The 22,222-nt window shown below is 45.8% G+C and overlaps 1 pseudogene; it reads left to right on the forward strand.

Annotated features, from left to right (window-relative positions):
• Nucleotides 1-19,383, forward strand: part of LOC119386470 (dual oxidase maturation factor 1-like) — a 192,320-nt pseudogene extending 172,937 nt beyond the window's left edge.
• The last annotated feature ends 2,839 nt before the right edge of the window (nucleotides 19,384-22,222 follow it).

Consider the following 22,222-nt stretch of genomic DNA (forward strand, 5'->3'; position numbering starts at 1 on the left):
TATTTCAATGGGCGCACGCGAGTGCCAAGTCGCTGCCAAATGTCGAAAAATTTAGCGACGCCTATCTCTGCGGCCCCGTCACACGCGGTCTTTGTTATCATAGACAATCTATGTTGTTTTGGAGAACGCAATAAACAGGGGCGGGGAAGTGACACACGTGTCACCCACCCTGTGAATCTCAAGAGCTTCTACTATCTGCCGCTTTCTTTATTACCGTCCCACGTGCGTCACGGAAATCGAGTCATGCATCCGGAGACAGCATTCCTACTTTTTGCAGTGCCACAAGGGTCCTTAGATGGGCTAGTTGGTTCACAGACAGGACAGCGCGTTGTGTCCGGGGAGTGCACTACCCCGTTTTTCGAGCTCTTTTGCGGTCCATCGCCAATAAACCATCACCTACCACTGATGTAACAGACGCGGTGGTGCCGACCTATATACACAATACCACAGGCAAGTCGATTGATGTACAGGACTCCACTACTGCATGCTGTGAACTTCGATTGGTGTTTTTTTGAACGCCGAGGCTTCTCAGGTTCCGTCACTGCTAAGCATAGCCATCGCCAGCTTATAATTATCCGTGAGCAGGACACGAAGGCGACATTTTGGAGCCCCTTTCTAGAACCGGTCGGAAACTCAGTGAACGTACGGAATTGAAACGCGCACGTTGTACTTGTCTTCATCCACCTACCTCTCACAGTCACCGATGCCACTAATGGACTATAACCGCCTGAGCAAGTCTGTTGCCTTCAAGGGTGTTAACAGTGCTTCCGCTGCCTTCATCCGACATGACTTCTGAGGACGAGATTCTAGATTGCTTGCTGCCTACATCGGTCTGAGGACAAGGCGGGCTAGAGCTATTGCAAGTGATTGCTTTTGCACATTGTAGCGAAGGCTGTTGGAGCAGATGTGATGTCCCCTCGCTGCCACAGTTGTCACAAGGAGGGTGGTCAGCCATCCCGAGGACAAAGGAAAATGACTTTTTCAAAGCTTGGCTATTCATAAACAGTACTGAAAAGCACGCTAATCACGAGAACGATTTTTAACTCGCTTAGTATTCAGTTCTTTCAAGTCAGAAATGGTATTGCAGAGTGATCACTTTTTTGTAGAATGCAGTTGGTGTCTGAAAACGAAGCAAAGTCTTGGGGTGGCGGTGATGGTTGTTTGGCGTACGTTCTGTATGCCAAGTGGTGTACTTAATATCGTGTGCGATCGCTAGAAGTCGGCCAGCCGCCTCACAACTTTCTTGATGATTACCCATCAAGAAAACAATGCGTGTTCGTCAAGAGAATGGAATAGTACATTTCAAAACCACAAAAGAAGACGATTAGGAAGTTGTAAAGTTTGTTCTCGTGAAAAGAAGTTCACGTTGACAACAAAAAAACACCATGAAAAAGTGCGGCCACGCCATAAAAAAAAAAAGAATCGGCTAAATTTAAGCAGTGACCGACAGCGTTACCCAACAAGTCTTGATGTGAACTTCGGTTAGCGGTTTGTCCGATTTATGGCACACTGGATAAGGAATACCTCAGTGTTAACAATGATCCTTTGTGTTTTGCACTGTGCTGTTACCGAATACTACTGCAGACCGCGAACAAGCTACCATAAAGTAAGGAAGACGATGGCAAGGCCCCCCCCGAAGCACCTCGTGTCAGATTAAGCACACGCGGAAGTTCGCCCCGTGCTTCGTGGGGATCGTCTATGCAGTACCGCCATCTTGTGGCAAAGTGTATTACGGGCAAACTGGTCATTGGATAATTATTCGCCTCAGAGAGCACCACGCCGCTGTCAAAAATATCAGTAGTTCCAACTTGGCTGCACATTGCAGAAGATGCCAATACGAACTCCTGTTTCAGGAAACTGCTCTACTGTTTAACAATAAGAATCGAACAAGCCAATAAATGGTTGAGGCACATCACGTGCACACAGATTCTGCTGCGGGTATCAGCCAAATGTCTATCACACTGCATCAAGAAGAAAAAATTCGGCAGATCCGACGTACCGTGGGAGTCGATATTATGCGAAGCATGCGCGGGAGGGTGACTGTTGCGTAATTTTTCACATTGAGCGAAACGTTACAGAGTGACGCTAGAGAAATATGGAAGTGGTGTACGCACACTCATATGTTGAAGAGTCGCAAATGTAATATGTAACCAATTGTTTACAGCTGCGTAACGATGCCACAGCAACATGGGTGTTAGCAACACCACACGCAGTAAGCTGATATGTAGTGCTTATATTCTTCAATACTGGATAGCGCGAATCCGAACAGGATAAACAAGGAACACAGACGCACCGGACAGGCGTTACTCTCAACTAAGCTTCAATCAGGAAAGTTTCCCTAGTTATATACACAGCCGAGCGGAATGCGCAGGCATACTGCACGTACGTAGTCACAGTTACCGTTGTTATGCTTATACTAGTCCATTATGACGGAGAGCGCAAGCACGTTTCACGAACCCGTGTGTATGTGTAGAAGGGGTTCTTGAATCCATCATCACGGTGATGATGACCAGTTCTTGAACAAGGTCATCATCACCGTGATCAGTGGGCACCAGCAGCTGGACCAGAGACTTGTTAATCGGATCCGTTCGTGATCCCGGCTATGAGAAGTCTAAGGGCAGTGAAGGGCGAGGTATAGTGAAGCTGGTGGAAATCCTGGATGCCTCTTACGATGCAATGATCTATGATGCTTCCTGTCCTGGACGTGGCAGCGACGTCTTTTGATGCCCTCTCCACATCCAAGCCGTCTTTCACGCAGTATAAGGACCAAGCGTTGTTGGGTCTTGGTAAATCAATGTTGAAGTCACCTTTAATGATGAGATGCCTGGTTCTCTCAGTAGATTTATTGTAGGAAACATTCACCTCGGTCTTCGCGTAATCCACGTAGTCCACGTTGCGGAGCACGTGAACGAGTGGACGGTAGTTGAGCGTCATCGAGGGGTGTTCTGTCTTCAGCTTCCTCACTTTCTTTGCGTCCGCCGCGGTGGTGTAGCGGTTAAGGTGCTCGGCTGCTGACCAGAAGGTCGCGGGTTCGATCCCTGACGCGGCGGTCGCATTTCGATGGAGGCAAAATGCTAGATGCCTGTCTTCTGTGCGATCACGGTACACGTTAAAGAATACCCGATGGTCAAAATTTCCGGAGACCTTCGCTACGGCGTCACTGACAATCATATCGTGGTTTTGGGACAAAGAACCCCAACAATTATTATTATCACTTTCCTTGCGTGTCAATGTTTGTGTTCGCGGTTACTGTATTGGTTGAGACTGTATCACCAGTGGCACATGCCGGCATAACATTAACTCTGGTTTACGGGTATGTGCCACACGTGACTGAGAGAAAGGGTTTCATGACGTAGGCGACATGTATTTTGCGTTATTCATGTCACGACTAGTGAATCGTGTTCACCATACACTTATCCCCTGCTATGCCAAGTTTGGTATATTACAAGTTAAGGAGACGACCAGGAGAGCGCCCAGGCGTAGGCGGCTAGATAGATAGATAGATAGATACGTAGATAGAAACGGCCAAGTGCCTGAGGTTCGCTAAGAAATGCTTCACATTTAATAGAATATTTCCATGTGACTTAAATGTATATTTTGTTTGCGCACGCTATAAATTTCTCAGTTGCCAGTCAGAGATGGTGCCGTCTGTTTCGTAGTCCTTGGTATGTGCCACGCTTCACGCATACCCCAACATGTTAACCCTTCCCGACCTGATATATCCTGACATCTTTTCAGGCTTGAACGCAACATGCTTAACCTCTACGAGCGTGTAAGCTGAAAGAACAAATAACCTCTGACTATTTTGCTTCCTAATATTCTCCTTTTTTAAGCCAGCAAGGAGCACAAATCGCGAAGGCGAAATTTTAAGCCGATGCAGCTTCAAGTAGGACAGAAACATCGTGACATCCTTGGGAAGCCATTTGGTGGACGGCTCGCTGCAGAAAAGGAGACTGTGCACGTGCGTTCATACATTCACTGAACATTATCCTGAACACCTTGTCTCTATTCCGTAAAGCCGACAATAACATGTCCGAAACTCCCCATACGCTGAAGAGCACCGATAGCGATGCATCTAACTTGCTTGTACCACTGTTGAGGGCATCTTTACAGAATTCTGTCGCCAGTGAAACGCTAGGTCTGCGCGACACGCTCAGCATGGTAACATCGAAAGCCTAGAGTCCGTTCGAAACTATTAGGGGGTGACTGCTACAACTGCCGGGTATCGGGTATTCATTAGTCTGCAGGGTACCCACTACGGTAAATTATCATAATTTTGGGAAGTATGGAAATACCCACTATGCCATTATTCCGCATTCTGCGGATGAGCGAGGTACCCGCTACACATCTGTAAGACACTATGTGCGTTTTGTTGATGGTGTGGCTGAAGACGATGAACAATTATGTGGAGGTTACGGGGCTGCTTAGCCAATAGGAAGAGCGAACACCTCTCACGATGTATTCATCCGCACCGCATCTTCCGCTCGGCGTCCCCACAACGTCTGCGCTGACGTGATGGGCGGGTAGAGTGAGCACACGACAGCAACCGACGCTCTTAGCATTGATCAGCAACGGCTGCACCGGAAAAAAAAATCACAAAACAATTTGGGCGAGTCGAGCGAGCACAAGGTAGCAGACAACGTTCTTAGAGTTGGGCAACAAAGGTAGCGGCGAAAAAAAAACGACCGCAACATGGCTGAACAAACAGTTGATCTTAGTAATAAGGACAAAACGTACTTCATACTCTGACCTCTGCGTGAGTTGCCACGAAGCGATAGCCGATTTCACCGTTCATTTGTTGCTGTCAGCACAGTGGGCAAGTATAAAAGGAAAGTTAGGATCGAAGCGGGTGATCGTGTCGACACTGGCGCTGCCGATTTGGTTCGCCATCATAATTATCGGCAGTTAACGATACAATAATGAAATGCGTGTGACGTACAAGGCAACAGTGATTAGGGTATCACGTACTGCTCTGATGTAACACCTGCCGAACAAACATCGTAGTGTTAACGTTCTCCATTTACAATGCAGTTACAAAGAGAATTGTGTTCTGCTCCGAAAGCATGTGGTTTGCTTGCACCGTGCAGCAAATAGTTTGTGAGATGGAGTATAGTCCGAAGGTGCCCTAACTTTTTTAAAGTGCGCATCACTTTAGGGGCACGGCTTGTCGTCCATCCGTAGATCTCATGTGGCGTGATCACACTCAAAATCAAGTCGTCAGTACAGGCCTACAGCAAGGCTAACAATTCTTAAAAGCGGGATAAAATAAACTAATAACGTCTAAAATAATAAAATTACCAGAAAGAGCCTTGAAGTAATCACAATAATTAACCTAATATTGCTAAAACGCTTCGGACACATGCGGCTGACACCCGCGCCGCGCAAGAGAGGGCGCCACTGCCTCGCCAAGCGCGCGGTTGCTCTCCCACCGGTGCTTATCCGGCGCCTTCGTCGCTACATCTGAAGGGGAAACGACCTGATGGAACTCGCTACGTATGCCAACTGCCGTGACAAGCAGGAACTCGATAAAGCGCGGTAAAAAGTAGCGCAGATGTCGCACACCGAGTTTTCTAATATCACTAACAAGACTACTCGTGCTGGGGGAAACTCTACATGCTTACCCCTAACATTGACGTTTAGCAGAAGGAGCAGTGGAAACTCTATGACCGGAAATCACTGGGTGCCGCACTTCCTCAGGTTTCACAGCAGTAGAGCTGCATTTAGCGCATGATTTAGACCTACACCAGTCACTACAAATTTTTTTTCTTTTCGTCCACAGCGCATCAAAGCATTGTTGCAAGGAATACCGAGACGTGTAAAAAATAAATTTGTCATAAATGATCGATGAGTTATCTCACGTGCTGCCTTATCGGTGTTGCGTAATACAGTAGGTTCTAAAGCGCATACACATTTCTCAAAGTGTCCTCAGTGTGCCCTGCAGTTCGTGATTCGGCCGCCGTTGCAGTACAAATGCTGGTAGCTATAATTTCACCTTATTTACAGGCATAATGGCAGTCATTTTTGGTGGGTCCATGGCTGTGGTAGACGTCCTTTACCCGAGCAAGTTCCCTACGATCCTGGAGGTGGACTACGACACGCCATACCGCTACTTCGTTGCTCAAGGTAACCAGAGCAGCCGCAACACCAGCGCTGCTAACAGCACGACGAACACGCCCCTGCCGTTACCAAGGTATCAAAAGATGGGACACAGCGACGATTACAGGTAATCAAACGTATCTTTATCACTGCTTAGTGAGATGAAACAAAACTGCCTGCCCTTAAAGCTATCGACCATGCTGCGTCGAGCGAAATAGGATTTGCGCTTATTATTTCAGCGGAGCAGCACATCTGACATCTAATAGGCGAGCTGAATTTTTGTGCTAACGAGTCAACGTTACGATGTAATAGGTGAGACAAAGTTGCACATCACCTCTCCTTGCAGGTGGGAAACTTTTTCCTGGCAGTATAAAACAGAGTGGCAGGGTTTGCTTAGTTATCAGAGGCAAATACCTCAAGTAGTTTACCATATTTCCAGTGTGCGTTGCAGTCGTTATGTTGTCAGTATTCATTTGAATTATTTTAAAAGTAAGAAAAACTTGGGCCACTAGTGGTGCGATGATTGTGCAAACAGCGTAGCAGGTGGCCTAGCACTCCAGCTTTACGTCATTCTCGCCCTCATTTCTCTTTCCCACTCCCTTGCTATACACGACTGTGCTATGCTTTACACTCTCCCCACCTTCTTTCCCACCCTCTTGTTATACTATGCTACACATGCAATGCTCTCTTTCTCTCTCTGTTTATCTTCCTTTTTGTGTTTCATTCTTTCTATCTTTCTCTCTATTTCTCTCGATCTTTTAACACGAAAGTGTTTTATGGCGGGGTCCCCCAAGGTTTCAGTGACGTATTTCCGTCACGGAATTGACGTTAAAAAATGCACACGATCAGATGGCAAAGAAAAAAAAAAGACCCGTCACTGGGAGTCCAACCCATGACCTCTCGGTCCGCGACAATAGATGCCGGGCATGCTATCCGCTGAGCCACGGTCACACACTCTTGGGGCTTTAGAAACGCGTCTTTTATGTCTCACAATTTGCTCTCGCAGTGCTCTTGGTCGGCAGAGTGGTGTCGGCGTCTGGGAGCGGTATAGTGAAGTAATGCATCAGGACCGTGGCCTCCGCGATTAACTCCTGCAAAGCTACGCGTCCGTCCCATTCGGCGAGTTTCCAATACGAGAAGTGCAATTTTGTGAATGCCTTAACACACCGCGAGGTCGCGACCTTACCCTCGGCGTCGCTCATAGCATCTATTCATATTAAAAATAACTCTGTGACGTGCGCCTGCCTTGGCCTGCCTCGCTCGGCTGTGCTAGCCACCACAGTCCGGCTGTAACACCGCGTTCCCCACTTACGCTCGCCCCGAGAGAAATCGCGGCTGGGCTAGAGCGGAGACGCGACACGCGTTGTGTTTCCCTCTTGTGTAGTCGTGGTGTTCGATAGGGATGGCGACCTTAGCCCTAGTTCTGCGTCCAATCAGCGACGCTCTTCTGGCTGTCACACCGCTTTCTCTGATTACGCTCTCACCTATAACTGCTACAGGTACCACACAAGCTTGTTTAATCATTCATCATGGACGTTAGTCGTCGGGTTGGAGATGCTTCGTGGCACGTCAACGTGGGTGCATCCACGTTAAAGGTGCTGTAGCTGCGACACGCCAACAGACATTGTGCAAGCCCCGTTATATCAATGTAGAGTAAACGTTCAACTACTTCTGTAAGGACAAGTTTTGCTTTCGTCCTATACCGATTCCTATGACGGAGGGATCAACCGTGTTTTTTTATTGTTCTTTATTGTTTTTTATTGTTCCCCCACCTTTCCTTCCTCCTCGGGACTTCGCCTAGCAGAGTTTTCGCTTAACCGTCGCCTCCCTCCTCCTTCCCGGCTCCTTGCCTCAGCACTCCTCGTATTACGTGGCTTTACTCTCTCCCACCACAGACTCCATCCTCCTTTCCCACCGCTTACTCCCTCTAATGTGTTCCCTTTCCCTCGCACCTGCTGTACTCGTAAGTGGGCTTGCCCAACTCCTGTGGCACTACCCGCCCGTGTTTGTTCGCTTGATTTGCATAAGAACCGTTAGCTTAAACAACTATAAAGTACCCAAGCTCAAGTTTACGGCGCGACGACAGCGCCGCGCTGCGGCTCTGGAGAGAAGCTCTGGCGAAACTGGGGCAGGCGCAGCCGACTCAGCCTGTTTGCCGGTAGTGGGAACACACGTGCGCGCGCATTGCTCAGTCGATGCGGGGACAGGGGCGCCGTGCCGACAGCTTGGCACGCTGAAACGAGAGGATTGCTGTGCGAAGCTGCATTTCCGCGTTGGCAGAAGCGACCCCGCGGAAGCGGAAGCGAGGTCCAAAGTACTGTTGTGTCACGGCCTGCCAGAACAGTGCAGATAACACCAAGGCACGCAAATCACGTGTGAAATGTATGGGTTCCCGGGCATAAAGGCGACAAGCGTGGATCACCACAGTAAGGAAAATGAAATATGTCCTAGCTGACAGCGCTGTCTCACCTTCGGTTTTGGCTGTCTGAGTTCATCGCTTTCGTTCGTTACGCACGTCTGTGCATTTTCAGCAAACTTTGACATCGGTCTGCTGGTTTGCTTTGTTTTGTAGCGCTAGCTACACTTGCCTAGCCGGAGCCGATTTCGCGTGGAGCGTCATGAGCCGTGTTACGCATGCGCGAGGATCAATGATATCACACAGCTGGGTCACCGGAGCTGGTATCTCACGCGCACTCCGACACCGCCGTTCACGTCTCGCCGCTGCTGGTCGGCGCCGCATTCGAGAGGAGTGACGTCGTAGACACAGTGGCGCCAGCGCGCGCGCAGCTATTCGCCTTCGCTGTGCAGTCGCCGTCCAACAATGCGCTGGGGCCGCTTGATAGCGCCTCTGACGGGCGTTTGCAGGTGGGTAACGCCATGGAGAAGGAGAGCGCAAATGCTGCTCGATTGCGCAGAAGAGCCGAGAAGCTTATCTCGTCGGATCCCGAAGTAGTTGCCTAGCAGTTAGCGATTCAGCGTAACCAGAATAATCAGCTGAACCTTTGCTAACGCTACGTATATCCTGGCATAGCCGAGCTAAGCCACTGCAATTTTTTGTCAGTTTATTTGGGTGATATATATTTAAGCCGCCAAATATAACTGGCACTTAATGCATGCTTTGCAATTGTCACCTTGCAGTAGCCACCTCCTGATTTTGTGCGATTTTCTAGCCACGTTCACGCAGCAGGTTTTATACGCCTGTAAAGTCGATATCCTCTTAAAAAGAGAGTGCAAGCATGACGCGAGAGCCGAAAAAACGAGGCGATCAGTTCATCTTGCTTCACAGTGATTAAAGCTCAGCTAGCTGCCTCGCGTGTTAATCGGCGGGAGATGCTCGAGTGGCACAGAGGACTTGACTCTAACCTTCTCAGGAAAAAGTGCCATGGCCGTATAATTTTTTTTCTCGCACGCCGCAAACGTTTGTTCACAGAAGTACACGGCTGCTACTGCTAGCCTGCCAGATCAAAACAACAGTCATATGATTCACAGTCCACAACACAGAACATCGATAGCGTGCACGGCTTCATTTCGGAGTGCATATGGACCATTACGCATCTTTAACATGACAGAATGAGACTTACCTCGAGGTATACGTCCTACACGGTGTAATCGCGACTTGGGAAAAGCATTTCGCTTTCAGTCGGGCGTCGTTGTCGTCGATCGTCTGCTCTTTACCGTAAACGTGACTGACTCAGCCTTTTCTCCTTTTATCAAGTTCGCTTTTCAAAAGTGCCTGTCCAGCTTGAAGCTCTTTTTGAGGCCGCACTGCAGGCGGTGCATTGTGAGGCGCCGCAAGTGCACCCCGAGAGCTCTGCACATGCACGGAAGCGAGCGGCAGCGCGTTGGAGAGAACGGAAAACGCGCGTCGTTTGCTCCCAGTTTCTATTTTTATGCCAGAGATGGCGCTGCCTGTCAAGAGTAGCAGAGCCACTAAGCGAAGCTTGGGGAGCCTATTGGCGGCGAGATCGAGCAGAGTCGGCACCTAGCGGCGAGCGGACGAAACCCCGCGGTGTGGATGGCTCCTTGCGTCGTCTGCTAGCCACACCATGTTCGCATGTGTGCGTACGTGATGCGCGTCCTGAGATTACAGCTTAATCCGTTGTGCTAGCACAGTATCAAATGCGTGTTCGTATGCCTACACGATATACATAAGTATTTCGCCTTGCGATACTTGTATGCACTCTAATAAGTGAGTACACGCCCGTGTCGGTATGGCGCTAGGACTAACCATCGTACCGTCCATTTGCCAAAGTCATTTCAATGTGGGTACCGCTTTCTCGTTCAAGCACGTCACATAGTTAATTCTGCGTCATCCTAAACGAAAAAAAAAGTACTAAATGTGGAGGTGTGAATGCAGAATTTTGGTGACACCATCTCGTGATGTGTTGGCGATTTGGAAATCCTTGTGATACCGCAAAGCATGAACTATCGTCTGCAGAGGTCTGCGGTAAAAAAGACCCGAAGCCACGCATTTCTACAGCAATACGCGTATTCATGCAAACAGAAAAGCAGAGTGCACAAAGTTCTACTTCATCTAATTTCGCAGAAATACAGGTTCTCTTTCTTTGTAGCCGCTAGAGCAAGAAGTAAATACTTGAATGGCTCAGTCGCGCAACGCAGTTTGTATTGTGGTATAGGCAAAACGCAATTTAAACACGTGCAAATAAAGTAAGAAAAAACACCGAGCACGGGGCAAAACACGAATGTGACTGAAGGCCAGTACCCCATTGATTGGCAGATTGCACTTCTCTCACAAATAATAGGTACGTTAGGACGGTTGCGTGCATTGATGTGGCAATAGAGGGCACATACATCACCATTAGGCTGCAGTCAACGCGCTTTACTCGCCAACAATCGACTCAAAGCGCATACAGCGAAGCGTCGCTGCGTACATTTGCATACGCGCCGCCGACCGCCTATCCACACACACGCGCCGACGTTGCTGCCACCTATAGCCCGATCTCGCGGCGAATACTGTTAAAAATCTAGGTATGCTTCGTGCCACCGCAAAGTTGCCGGTGTTTCGTTTGCTGGATATGGAGCATGGGCGAATACTAAATTATCGTAACTGCTCCTCATTTCATAAACATTTCTTGATGCCGTGTTGCTTAACCAAAATGAGTTAGTTGACAGCAAATGATCTTGTACGTGGTGTTTCGATATGTCCCAAAGTACTGAGAAATAAGGAAAATGAGTATTTTCACGCTGCCTTCATAACTACGAGTTCTGGGGCGGCAGGCACCTTAAGATAAATAGAGGCATTAATTATGACAGTAATTAAATAAATTATGTTAATGAAGCTTTTGATTAGTGGAGGCAGGTAGTCGGGTCAAATGGGAAAATTGCAGCCAGTTTTGCGAAGAGCCTGTGGCCGCTTTCAGATTTCGCCAAAGCAGCCCCTGGCAATTACTGGCGAGTAATGAAATCTCACCCATTCCATCGGCATAAACGAAAGCGAAACTTGGAGGAGCGCAGCTGCCATACCCGTCCGAGGCGTCCAAAATCAGCAAGCGTCCTTGTACCAACCATCGATCGACTTCGCCTCGTGGTTGTGCGGGTTTCGTTTACAATTAGAGCATGTGTGGCGCACGTACGTTAAAAAATGCAGAACTAACACCACTGCAGGCGCAGGTCGCGGGATGACATCCCGGCCGCGGCGGCCGCATTTTCGATGGAGGCGAAAATGCTTGAGGCCCGTGTACTCAGATTTAGGGGAACCTTAAGGAACCCAGGTGGCCTAAATTTCCGTAGCCCTTCACTATGGCGTCTCTCATAATCATATCGTAATTTTCAGACGTTAAACCACAGCTATTATTAATATAACACCACTGCCATTGCCGTCGTGAACATTGACGTCATCCTGATCGTCTGCTAGTTGCGCTCATCAGAGCTTCGGTTTCGGTTTCGCCGGTGAATTTCGTTGAATTTCAAAGCTCGGCAATAATTACCAGAGGCCGATTTCTCAAAATGTGAAGCAGCAATGGCCTTTTCGCAGGAAGGAGAGCAATTCTCCCATTTGACCCGACCAGCCGTCTCTGCTAATGACAAGGTTAATAAACTTATTTTATTTATTTACTGTCGCAGATTCTATTTCTAGTCATATGAGGTGTCTCCCGCCACACAAAAAGTAATCATGAAAGGAAGGAGCAAATATTCCATTTCGCTTATTTTTCATGATTTTCGGGCGTATTTCTTCAAACAGCCTATATATACGAGGTGCAGTAAGATGGAAGTCTAAGCATATGTCAACATATACTTGTCATTGAAAGGGCGTGGCAGGGGAGAATTCTTTGTGCCACTTTTCTATTCCGATCACTCGTTAGCAATATCATAGGCAGAGGGGAACTGCCCGGTAATATTGACTGATGCGAAATGGAAGAGATAATTGACAACCACCCCTTTGTAGCAGGAAGCCACACAGAAATCCATACCGATTGCTCAGATAGGAAAACTTGTTGAATAGAAGTTCGCCCAGGTCCAGCGATCTAAACAGACAGAAACGCCTTGCCCAGGCGATCGGTTTGTCGATTCGGCTAACCAGGATGCCAGCAACCGGCAGCGCCTGCTCGAATTAGAAGCCCAAGGACCAAGAATATTGCGCGTGAGTTCTGCGGAATACTGCGGAATACTGCAATGTGGCGGAAGGGTTTATGATTTCGTAGGGCATTCCAACCCTTCCATTACAGCCATGCGAGTTTGTAATGCCGTAGGGGATAACCTCGTAGTCCAGTGCCCCCACATATCGAAGTACCATGTGTGGCCAAAAGTAGCGCCGAAGATGTTTTTCACTGAGCTCACGACGGCGTATTGGCATCCACATCCAAACACGGTCGTCGGGCTGGTATTCCACGAAGCGTCGTCGAAGGACCTAACGGCGACTGTCGGTCCCCTGCTAAGCAGGAGGGTAAGCTGTCTTGCTTCTGCGCCGCACTGCTGTTAGTAAACGACGTCGAGGTTTTGTGGCGTGGAGCGTCGTATTGGGATTCGAAGAAATATCACCTTTGAGATGTACATTACTTCATCGTAGATTCCGAGATGACCGTGGCGGGAGTGGGATTTAAACAACAGATATATTGTTAAGCTGACGGTGAACTCCGTGCCTTCACTATTTTTTTAACTAGCTTTGCTTCTTTATTTCAATATCAACGCACAATTGCAAAATAATGTTTATATGCATGAAAATTACTGCCATTGTTTAGGAACTAGTTCGTTTGTTGCGCGGAGGCATGCAAAATATGAGCAATGAGGCCTCGTGGGCGGAGCTTATATTATTCTTAGGCTGCCCCCGACTATAGGTGTATGTTCATTTCTTATTTGTTTTGTGTGTCTTGTAATGTCATCCGCTATCTTTTGTGCTTTGTTAATATATAATGTGCTCGTCTTTTGCGTGAGCAGATGGCCTCTTCTCTACCGGTGACCATTAGGTCACCGCTGTCTTTCACTAAAGCGAAGTGTTGCAGCTTCGTGACAGCGTCATATGCTGGTGGAGCGTACGACGTCTTTAAAGTACTCGACGATTCCGCCTCTGCAGCGCTTTCAGCATTTTGTAAGTTCATGTCATTGAATATGACTTAATATGATGGAAGAATAGTACATAAGCTTGGTGAGTGCAATGATATCGTAGTGTGCAAGTCTACATCATGGTAAGTCAGAGTAATTTCACTCAGTGGCATAAAAAAACGTTTCCTCGATGCCCTTATTCCGTACTGCCTGCATGACTGCTGAGCGTTCGACCGAATCAAATGCTTTCTCATCTGGAGCTCACTGATATTCACTCAAGAAATATATTTTCCGCTTAGGGCTCACTCAGACTCATTCTCACCAAAGTTTTTCTCAACCGGACTCACTGAGACACAGATTTACAATTTGTTTCTCGACCGGACTCACTCGGACTCAAACTCACCAAAATATTACTCACTCGGACTCGCGAAGACTCAGACTGACAGCTCGATCTGAGTCTTAGTGAGTCCACTTATGAGTCCGTTAGCGTATAATTAACTTTTCAGACCATGCTGTCAATACTCTTTAACTACAATATTTCACATAATCGGTGCTCTACTTGGCGCCTTTTGACCGTGGGCCTTCAAATACGGGTTAGCAGTGTTTGAATTCAGTAAGGCCATACTTACTGAAAGGAATGACTCACACGCAATATATATAGCAAGAACTTCCCGTGAAATAGATTTTGGAGGGACCTGACGCCACCCCCCTCCCCTCCTTGTATGTGAGCAGCCGTGAGTACAAACGGAAGCCTACATAAGGTTGACAGTAATTCTGGAGTTGAGCCGTGAAACAACCCCAAGAGGTCGAGATTTCCGGAGCCCTCCACTACGGCGTCTCTCATGATCATATCGTTGTTTTGGGACGTTAAACCCCAGATGTTATTACTGTTAACTTGAGTAGACAGGACCATAGGTCGGCAATAAACGTAGACCTTATTCAGACTCAACTCAAGAAATGTATTTTGGCTTAGGGCTTACATGGACTCAGACTCACCAAAGCTTTCCTCAAGCGGCCTCACTCGGACTCTGAATTAGCAATATATTACTCACTCGCACTCACTCATAATCAGACTCACGGCTCGACCTCAGTCTCAGTGAGATGAGTTAATTTGTCGACCTGTGATGAAAGCTGGTTATACTCTGCGCATTCTCTATCACCTGATTGAGAGTGTGATTATGGTTTATTGATCCCGCGGGAAATGCGTCCTTTGCTTGTCTGAATCCTAATGTGGTCCCAATTGTGTGACTAACAGCCTGTTAACCCTGCAGTGGTCCTTCCTCCAGTGGCCTGAACCAGCTTGGAAGTGAAGATGGCGACTCCATCACGCACATAATCGATGACACCGAGGACGGTATTGACAACGCCGCCTTCGAGCAGGAAAGCGACGACGGCTGTGTGATCGTTGATGGCAAGCGCGCCGTGACGCTGCAGGACTTCGGCAAATTTGCCGACCGTGCTCAAAGCCCCGCAGGATCTACGGCTGGTTCTGTGGCCGCTAAGAGGCGCCTGATCGGCTCTAGCATTGGATTCAACGTAAAGGACGTCAGCATAGACATGCACACGGACTCGTCCAAGTGGTGACATTGTTTGCCGCATTGGCGTTTCAGGAACTGTGCATTGCACGAGATGTGTCCTCCGCCGTTGCATCTTGAGTGTGCGTATAGGTGCTGCCTAGTCGAACAACGCTGCTATGAACATGCGAACACAGGTTGGCCTACACATTTTTGTATGCTTAGGTGGCTCGAACAGACCACACACTTTGTTGTGCTTTGAAGCAACACTTTAGTAATTCGGCGTGCCAAGTTTTGCAAAATAACTTTCTCGGTACATTTTACGGGTACAAGAAGAGAAAGAACGCAAAAATAGCTTCTTCAATATATTAGTCACATTGGTGGTCGCACACTTTTACAGTTCTTGTTTGATGTGATGGCGTGGAACATCGGCCTGTGAATCCGGTACCATACAGCTCATCACTTCAATTTCTCGTGACACTAAGCTTCCTTCTTACCCTCTTACCCAAAGTTTACATCTCTATATCATTCATCCTTGTTGCAAGCTTCATATTACATTTAAAATTACTCGTAGAGGTGTGCGTTGCAATCCTAATCAGTGCACATCGCTTGAATGACACCTAAAATAGCCGCAAAAGAAAACATGACATGGATGGAGCTTATCTTTGTCTGAAAACGGCATCTTAGCACGAGGGCGTCGCTGTATGCTTTTTTAGAACGCGCTCTGATAGCGACTGTGCCATCGCGATTCTAGGCACGATGGTGTGGGCATGTTTACCGGCCTCAACGGCCGAATTTTAGTGCTTGGCTTGTTGGCAAAACACCCGTGTGCTCAGATCTAGTCGCAAATTAATGAACCTCGGCGTGTCAAAATCCTAACGCAATCCTGGTTTTCGCAAGCCTAATGACGAGATAATATTTCTGCCGCGTTTTGCCCCATAATTTAAATATATTATGGGATGCCTTAGAAACGAAAAACTTAGCTGGCTTACAATATTTCGAATTTACACTTTGTTGGTTATTCGTAGTTCTCTCGGCGTCAAACGCTAAATAATTGATTCTATGAGGTGATCTTCAACTGTGTCGCTCAAGAGGGTGCCAATTTTCACAACTTTACAGGTGTCAGATTGAAAGTGGGAACATCTGTTCAAGCGAATACAAAGTGTTCGATCAGAAAATAGAAATATTTTATTAAAGTGGCATGACAGTCAGGCACCTTTCGCCTGCACAGACCAAGTCATGGTATAGGCGTAAGTGCCTTTCTGCTGCTATAGTTATGATGAAATGACCGAGTAACAAACATTGTTAATGTTTATTTATTTATGGCCTGGATGACAGTTGTTTACATGAAAATATATTAGGCTGCCAATATACATGTCATAATCGATAAATGAAAAACAAATCACGTTGTATGTGGAATATTCATAATGGAACTTCAAAATACGTACGGGGCCGCAAAGCAGGAGAGACAGTCGGTGTGTTACGTCCCGCAGGAGCTTCTCGCGGCGAAGTCAGGAATTATTAGTTACGGCGCATTGTAGGAGCATTTTGTCACGGAAAGCGATAAGTCATCTTACATTGCACGAGTGGTCACCTTACAATTGTAAATGCGCTTCTTTCTTATGCATTTCACTGGGGCCGAGCGCTAGAAAACTGCAATCGCGTTCTATTATTTCACTGCGCATTGTAAAACTCGAGGGCAGCCACTGGAGGGCTTGCTCTTGCAGTCTGTGCGATAGGCGAAAAAGGGCTTTGCGCCATCATTGAATATAAAAACATCCACTATATATACACGGATATATAAAGGTACCAATGTTTGTATTTCAGACGACCTGTCATTATTCTTGGCCAGATTCTGCTGTAACGCGTCTTTATTCTGATATCGTCATTTCGTCATACGAAGTTCGGTCCCACGCAATAGAGTGATCGTCTTTACTACGCGCATGGCGCTTTGAGTTTCGGTGTCTCAATTAAAATTCGATAATGAAGGTCTCAAGACTACGTTCAATTTTATTTCTAAAAAGCTGAGCATGCCCTAATTTATGACGCCATACAGCTTTTCCATATAAGCACCTGTCCTCAACATCGTAATTAAAATATTTTAACAACCATTTCTCAGTAGGTATTTTCAAGGTAACTTAGATGTCACAAGGTACTGCTCCCTTGGCGTAGACCTCATGTGCGATGAAGACGGGTGCCTTGCTAACATAGCTCTTTGTTTTTGTGCGTGTAAAAGATGTGTACTTTACAAAGCAAAGAATCGGTAGAAAGTAGAGGTGTGCGAATATCAAATTTTCAGCTTCGAAGCCAATTAGAATAATGAAAGCCATATGCGAATCGAATCGGTTATTTTTCGAATATTCCCAATACCAATGCTACTACAAGTACTGTCTTTGCAAAAAAAATTGTTTTCACCGACAAACATGACCAAGCAAGCTTGTAACACATACACAGCAAATGTATGCATTGTAAAGTGCTTGGCTGTCCCACACATGCAGTTATTGAATATTGTCATGAAGGATGAACAGCTGCTCCTTGACATGTTCGGGAAGAAGCGACAGCGTTGTCACTATTCCTCCAGGCACCGAAAACAACCACCCACTGAACACGCTGGTGCTTTTGTGTTAATTTTGACGACACTGTTTATTATTCTAAGTTTTCTTTCTCAACAGGGACTCAACCGATAGGCACGATGTTCATTGCCGGTGCGTTATCATAGCATAAGCTGCTACGATTCCTATGTTCCATAGATTTCTTCTTAATTTAGCAATGGCATCCCACTTGGACAATACCAATCTCTTGCCACAACCCTTGAATACTGACACATTTGCAAAAGCGCACCAAAAGGGGGGGAATGTGCCAAGGGACGCTAACTTGCAGATTAGTGCATCTAAATTTTTGTGCAGATTGCAATACTTCTTATGAGGAATTGTGATATTTCGAATAGTGGAAGTGCCGTACAAATGGAATCGCAAACCGAACTATTGGAATAGAATATTCGAAATTTCGAATTTTTGCACACCCCTAGTAGAAAGTCGACTTTAGTTTAGTATTGGAGATTTACTATTCCGTGCATTATTGTGGCACGAGGTTCATCATAGACTTGATATGTGCACACTTACGTAGTGTACAAACCACTCCAAATACTAATCACGCGTTTGTATTAAAAATATTGCATGCCGCGTAAAAGATTTATGGAAAATTATTAGTTAGTGTTAGTGTCCCGGCAGTTCAAGGCATATGGAAAATCGACAAGCTTGCATTATAGCTGCCCGAAACAGTCGTTTTCCGTAGTTCTTGTTTATTTTAATTGGGCCTACCACAACTGAAATTTGATTTAACAATGTTATGACTGCACTCGAATGATTTCGTTAAATTGGGAAGTTAGTAAAATCGAGAAAAGATTTTTTTGGTCCTTCAGAATATAAAATTGCAACGTAGCGGCACCCGAAAGCTACCGCAGCATTTTATTTGCAACTAAGCCACGCCTGCGCGTCTGTAATATCCACCAGGGCACCCTGGACATGGAGCCTCCCCTGTGTGGGCGATGCAGCTGAGGTAGACGGTCGCCTCAAACTATGATAAGCTACCGACGTGCAAAGACGTGGAGAACAAATGCGGTGACCATACGAGCAGGCCGAGTAAGCAAGTTTCAAAGAGGCGTTCAGCGCCGCAGAACTACCGAATGGAGCCACTGTAGGAGTACATAGAGGGACAACAAACGACGAAACGCCGTTTGGTATGCTACCGACAGTCCCTTGTTCCTTGCATAGGCACGGCCAGGTCAAGATGAAAGCAAGGTCGTGGGGCTAGAGGTTTGAACGCGAGAGCGTTGCTGCGCACGCCCAAGGAAAAGCCTGTCTGTGCCAAAATAAGAAAGAAGTGACTGCATTTTCGCTGACTTATTACGGAAGAGCATTGTTAAATGGGGTTTAGTGCAGTGATAGCTTCGTCAATTTGACTTGATACAACCATTGAAGCCCTATGGGTACCAATCAGGGGATGGAAATTTCTTTGATAGAGCGGGAAATTCGTAAAATCGGGTGTCGTTAGATCAAGTTCTAACTGTATTTCTTTACGGAAAACTCGCAGGCGTAATGGTAATGCTGATGAATCCAGCTATAGTTCAGTGTATATCAACATGGTCGTAGCTTCTCACCCATACGGCCTGGAAGACGGGATCTGTCAACGAATATGTGGTAATAAGAAGTGATCGTTGCATTTGTGAATGCGTTCTTGCATGTACGTACGAAGAGTGATTGTTTACGAATTGGTCAGCATATATATATATATATATATATATATATATATATATATATATATATATATATATATATATATATATATGAGCTGGTCTGCAAGGTGCCAGTTGTAGAGTGTCTCGAGGTTTGCGAAAACAGCTCTGGTTTTCATATAAGTCTTCATGGCGCTGTATTAATTTTCAGTCATCAAATTCATTTTCGATGCTTTTAGTTACTTTTGTTGTGTTTTGTAACCACCTACAGTCTGTGCGTGTGTGTTATTTATTGCTGGCACTCGAGGAGTTGTCTTCACGTGACGCCCGTTGTATACGAGAAACGCATACTGTGTTGTGTAAAAAATGGCCGCCTGAATTAGTGCGTGATAAATGACTCTAGTCTATATTGTGTCTGAGATAAGCTTGTTAGCGAGAAAAACGCAGTGGTATTACGAGCGATCACATTTACGCTAACCACGAAAGCGCGCTTTGTTATTATACTAGAACAGCGAGTGTCAATGATTGCTACTGTCATTCTGCGCTTGATGTACCCAGATTGTTTTGCAAGCGCTGTTGCTGTCTTTTCTGAAGGACGAGCTGCGGTCCATTACGACTCGATCGCAATACTTAGGCGAAAAACCTCCTGCCGCTGCGGAGAATCACTGCACATACATATTGTGCCTACGCGTTGACAGCAGCAGAGGCTATGAGCAAACAATGTCATTGGGTACTTTCTTGCTGAATGCAGGACAAACGATGTCATAAGTGTATTGGTTTTAAAACTAAGACTGTGGTCGCGTTTTGTTTTTAATGTCATTTTGTACGTTATCAGTTGACTGTCAATAAAGATGATGTTTTCATGTGCTGCGTCCCGGACTTGAGGCCAGTCTGCTTTTGTCCGGACTTGGCAGTAATCAAATTGCACTGATCGAATTGCTTTTGCTGTGATGAGTAGCACAATTATTTCTTTTGTGGAATTATTCACTAGAGAAAATCACTAGTTTCCGGAATAACACATATATGGTGCACAAAAGGAGACGGAGGTAGGGCGCATGCACAGCGCTAGCTTCCAACCTATCGTACGTATGCGCCTGCGTGCTTTGCTACCTGGTTTCTATATATACTCGTACTACCTCGTAAAACAAATCCTTCTTTGGAAGTTAGGATTGTGTCCACATCGTACCTCTGTCTTCCTTTTGCGCGCTCTAGCTGTCGAGGTGAAATACCAACAGACCATGTTCTTTCCGGATCATCCTTGAAAATTACACCATCTGCCGCTAAAGGGGACCATGAGGCGATGCGAAGCAGCGTTTCGGTATGTCGAGCCCGCGTTTCATCCGTAGGAGTTTCCCGCCGACGTTGCCGTTTGCGCTGGGCTTCCCTGGCCCGGAGCTCGGGGTCCGCTTTCCGACGTTTACGTTGCGCTTCGGCGCGTCGAGCCTTCCGCTTCTCCGCGATCTGAGCAGGCATTAAAGTACATGTCCAGGAATTCGGGACATCGACAACTAGCGCCATCTGTTGTGTTGGCTGCTAAGTGGCAGCGTCACTCAATGGGAACCGACCTTTAAACATTTATTGTAGTGTAACGCTTCAATATACGCTTAATCACTTCGTCCATATAATCTGGGAGTCATTATGCCACAGTGCGAGAAATTTTGCTTTATTGCCATTAACTTCCTGGGTTCGAGAGCCACTTTTATGTGCTATGTGAAACTCCATAGGAGATACTTTAAAAATTTATCACTGAAGCGACCCAATCTCGATGATTCAATATTCGTACTTGTGAAGTTTGGCGGATGTCGGCGAGGTTTCTGAGGTTCGACGAGAACTTTTCTCTAAGGTGCATTGCAGCGAAACCACCTTATAGGGGTGCATACGCTTCATAGTGTTTACGGTTGCCCTAATTCAGGTGAAAATGTCAGTGTTTTTATATAAGCTTGTTTTTCTTGAAGCTGCTAAAGATATGGAGGGCATGAATACTGTGGAGGTCTTAAGTTAATAATTAGCAATGAGAAGTCTTAGGTTAATTAGAGCAGATGGTTAAAAATGAGAATAGCTCCTCGTAATTCAAAGTAAGCAAGAATTGACAAGATATATTGATACGGATACGAATTTTGCTCCACTGGTGTACGTAATCAAGGGTACTAATGACTTTAACAATTTACTTAAAACTTATTGGTGAAAGCGGTTAGTATAGAAGGACATGTATATTATATATATATATATATATATATATATATATATATATATATATATATATATATATATATATATATATATATATATATATATATATATATATATATATATATATATATATAGATATGGCATTGCAATGCACGCCATTAATATTAGATGGCTGTCGCATGCAAGTAACTAGCAGTAGATACTGTTATAGCTAATTAGTAATCAAAAATATAAGAGATATGGTAATTGTACTCTGTCATTAATAATATTTTGAGGTAAATAGAAAAGGGGTAAATAAGAACCATCTAATCGGAGGATTGCGTTGTAATGTATCACATGGAAGTGGAGACGAAGAGGATCAAAGATATAAGAATCTTAGTTTGCTAATTAGTGATTAGGGGTCTTTTAGCTTAATTACTATGGAAAATTAACAGAGTTGACAATGACCCCCAAGAATTCACACTGAGTGAGATTTACTCAGCAACATTATGCACATTTGCACCCTGACCATATAAGTAATCACTTGTAATGAATTTACCAATTTTAAGGTTATAATAGAAATATTTCAGTATAGAAGGATATCTACATGATATATATAGGGTGTTCATGTATGAAATTACCATCCAAGATAGATAGTAACATGCAGTTATCTTTAGTGATAGTTATCGATAATTAGTAATCAGGGATA

Source organism: Rhipicephalus sanguineus, chromosome 3 (assembly GCF_013339695.2).
Source record: "Rhipicephalus sanguineus isolate Rsan-2018 chromosome 3, BIME_Rsan_1.4, whole genome shotgun sequence".
NCBI lineage: Eukaryota > Metazoa > Arthropoda > Arachnida > Ixodida > Ixodidae > Rhipicephalus > Rhipicephalus sanguineus.